Source organism: Myotis brandtii, unplaced genomic scaffold (genome assembly GCF_000412655.1).
Source record: "Myotis brandtii unplaced genomic scaffold, ASM41265v1 scaffold17, whole genome shotgun sequence".
Taxonomy (NCBI): Eukaryota; Metazoa; Chordata; class Mammalia; order Chiroptera; family Vespertilionidae; genus Myotis; species Myotis brandtii.
This window is the reverse complement of record NW_005356259.1, coordinates 322,442-326,612: the sequence shown is the minus strand read 5'-3', so window position 1 is coordinate 326,612 and position 4,171 is coordinate 322,442.

The following is a 4,171-nucleotide window of genomic DNA, read 5'->3' as shown; positions in this document are numbered from 1 at the left end:
GAAGGGTCCCTGGTTCGATTCCGGCCAAGGGTACATGCCTGAGTTGTGGGCTCAATCCCCAGGAGGGAGTGTGCAGGAGGCAGCCAATCAAAGATTCTCTCTCATCTTTGATGTTTCTATCTCTCTCTCCCTTTCCCTTCCTCTTTGATATCAATAAATATATTTTTTCAAAAAAGAATCTTAGAGGTTATTTAGTATCCAAATCCTTCATTTTATAGGAAAAAACTGAGGCCCAGAACAGCAACAATGTGACCCAAACCTAGTGAGGGAGGCTTTGGAATTTGAACACAGGTCTTAGCATTCAGTGCTCCTTTTGTTTGATTCCATTGTAGTTTACAGTGTTATGTGGGCATTGCAATCATCCTCTTACAACTTCCAAAAAAGAGAAGGAACATGGATTAGAGGGGAGCCATGACATGATAAATGCATATTTTAAAGGGATGTGTTCGACTTTTCTAAAACTGAAAAGGATTGGATAACTAGCAGGGAACTCAAAGAAAGAAGCAAGTTACTTCTAGATTGAATGGAGAAAATGGGGGTGGGATGGGTACAAGGGATGTTAATGAAAAATGCAACTTAGAAAGTATGAGTAAAAGAGACTAACCAATTGAGACTGACCTTGAATTATGGGAGGGAATGGATAGAACTGGATAGCTCTCTATAGAAAACTGGTGATTGATGAAAACAATGAAACTTTAGAATCTAAGTTTACAGAAAGATGAATAAACTCAGAAATCATTTTTTTAATGGAAATCCAAATAGGAAAGGTTTCCGGAAGTCTTGAAAGGAGAACAGAGGGTTAATAGAGTTCTTCTGTTCAGTGAACTACTACTTAAATACAAAGTAGGAAGTAGAAGAAGGGTAGATCACAGAAAACACTGACTACAGGAATACAGAAATAGGTTGGATTTTTTTAAAATATATTTTTATTGATTTTAGAGAGGAAGGGCAAGAGAGATAGAACTATCACTGATGAGAGAATCATTGATTGGCTGTCTCCTGCGTGCTACCCACTGGAGATTGAGCTGCAACCCTGGCATGTGCCCTTAACCAGAATCAAAGCTGAGACCCTCCAGTCCATATGCCAATGCTCTATCCACTGAGCCAAACCAGCTAGGTCAATAAGTTGGATTTTTAAGGAATTATTTGATATAAAATAGTGCATCCAAGCCTTAGGAGGAAAATCTTCTCTAATGAGTAGAAGTAAAAATGCACAACAAAAATGTATAAAGCTCGGGTTGAGGTATTTAATTTAGGTTTCTGTTGCATTAACAATTAATAAATCTGACCTCCAAAATGGAACAGGATTTCATTAAAGAAACTCATCAGCCCTAACCGGTCTGGCTCAGTGGATGGAGAGTCGGCCTGCGGACTGAAGGGTCCCAGGTTCGATTCCGGTCAAGGGCATGTACCTTGGTTGCAGGCACATCCCCAGTGGGGAGTGTGCAGGAGGCAACTGATCGATGTTTCTCTCTCATTGATGTTTCTAACTCTCTATCCCTCTCCCTTCCTCTCTGTAGAAAATCAATAAAATATATATTTAAAAAAAAAAAAAGAAACTCATCAATCCTATATAAAAAAAGGCTAATATGCAAATTGACCAAACGGTGGAATCACTATGACTTGCACTGACCACTAGGAGGCAGATGCTTAATGCAGGAGCTGCCCCTGGTGGTCAGTGCGCTCTCACAGGGGGAGTCAGTGCGCTCCCACATGGGGAGCGCCGCTCAGCCAGAAGCCCGGAGAATGCAGCAGCGGCAGTGGCAGGCCCCCCCCCCCACCCTTCCCCGGGGCTCCCAGACTGCGAGAGAGTGCAAGCCGGGCTGAGGGACCCCCCACCCCTGCAGAGCACAAATTTCGTGCACCAGGCCTCTAGAATAGAAATAATGCAAGGAGAAAGACTGGCTTTTGATAAATATTACAATTGTGCATGTTTTGATTTCCTGGTTTTTTTTATATCACCCACCCAGAAAAATTGTTTTAAGTTAAGAATATTTATACAGAAAGCATTGGCAACTTGAAGTTAAATAAAAAGATTGTCAAGTATTTTCTTCATGACTGATGCTGACCCAGTTCCCACTAAAATCAGAGGCTTCTGCAATATACAGCAACGCCAGCTGTGGAGGCCAGGCAGAGGTCCTGCACACTTAGGGGAGATGTGTGTTAAGCGAGGAAGTCCTATGGAAAATGGCTACCTTTTGCCAACTGCCAGCTCTGGGGCATGGGCTCTGCGTCAAGGATCATAATAATGGCATCAGCTGCTCCTGCTCTGACAGCCCTGCCGCTAACATTCTCTGGCTCTATTTAATGGCCAAAAATGGTGTGTCTATACCCAATACCAGCAGTCCACAAAGAGGACACATTGCTACTCACTGCCAAATTAATTAGTTCTCCTAGTTTATCGTTTCTCAGACCATCCTGTATTTCTCCATAATTATGTAATTTGTTTTTCCATTTATTTGCTTAATGTCAGTCTCCCCAGCCAGAATATAAGATCAGGAACATTTGCCTTCATCCTAATTTTCCCTTCCGAGCACGGTGCCTTGCACAGAGTGGGTGCTATAAATAATGCTGACTCCTGGATGAATTCTCTCTGAGAGCCAAATACAGCTACTAAAAGGAAATGTTCCTTAATCTATAGCAAACAGGTAATTTTCCATATTTTTTTAATCCTGGAAAACGGTTGCATTTCGAATATCTTCTGCGGCTTATTCTTATTCATTTTGCTTAGTGCGAGTCTCAGCATTAATATTTTCCATTCACCGAGATGTGCTCCAAAAATAGGAAATCAAATCTAAATACATAAATTGGCCCAGGAAGTAGCATCTTGGACATGTTATTATTGATGATAAACTCTCTTCCCAATAGCTTCCCATCCTCCCTGGATGATTTCATGCCAAAAAAAGGCATGCTTCACAGAGCTCTGAGTTCCTTAAGTAGCAGGTTCTATTTAAATAGATAGATAAGCCTTGTCAGGCTATGCTGCTACTAGTAACAGTGAACTATCGTAAAGTGACATTGCAGTAAAAACAATACTTTCGGTAGCTTTTTATGCTCCTTCAATTCTTCCTTATTTTTTGAGACCTTGTGAATTTAGGGCTTGGTTAAAAGAAATGCCCCCCCCCCAAAAAAAAAATCAAGAACTAAGCAAAAGCTAAAAATGCTATTATAACATTAACATTATCTTACATGCAAGCATACACAAACAGCAAGTATATTTGATATCCTAATTACTACATGGTCTTATTTTGAGGTAGTCCCTGAAAAATCATGGGGAATACTATATGCTCAAAGCTTTGCTCAATACTCTATAGATTTTAGGTGATTTTTAGCTTGTGTCCAGCCTTTTAAGACAATGGCCTTATTTTATTGGGATTCATGGTGAATAACACATTTCCTGAGAAAACATAATCTTTCATGTTCTTAAAGTGCCAAGCAGTGCCTAGAAAAAATGATTTAATGAGATTTAACCTCAGGTGCCCTTACTGAGTTATTCTGATTAGCTTCAGATGTTATCTGAATTTTTCCAGTAGCAGGGTATTACCCTGGAAAGGATGAGGTTGCTAAGCTGCTCTACAAGTATATATTTTCACTTGATCTTAGCCAAAAGGCAGAGCAGCTGTACCAGTATATGTTTTCAAATAATACAGTTTATATCAGGATCTTGCTGATAAATAATTGGAAAACCTTGGGAATGTCATTTTTAATTTCCATCTGGCCTGGTTTTTCTCATTTACAAAATGAAGGAGTTGAATAAGATCAGTGGTTTAAAATATTTGGAACAAAACCCTTTCTTCAAATGAAATATTTTGTCAAAGACTAAGGTATGGAATTGACTATAACTCCAATTAACATAGCTTAAAAATCACTAATCTAAATACTATCTTATGTCCATTGGACTATGAAATATTATCATTCCATGAATAGATTCATGGTTCATATAAACAAATATTCACTGAATGCCTGCTGGTATTAGGCCCTGCAAGGATTCCACTGCACCCTGTGCAAGTCAAGCCATGGCCCAATGCTTCTATCATATTATTTTCCAGAAGGAGGCCACACAATTCCACAAATAAAACAAAAGGCTATAATACAAGTACAAAAGAATGCACCAAGTAGGGAGTGAATACTTCTGGCCAAGGGATCAAAGAAGTGCTCATGAGCGGGGGGG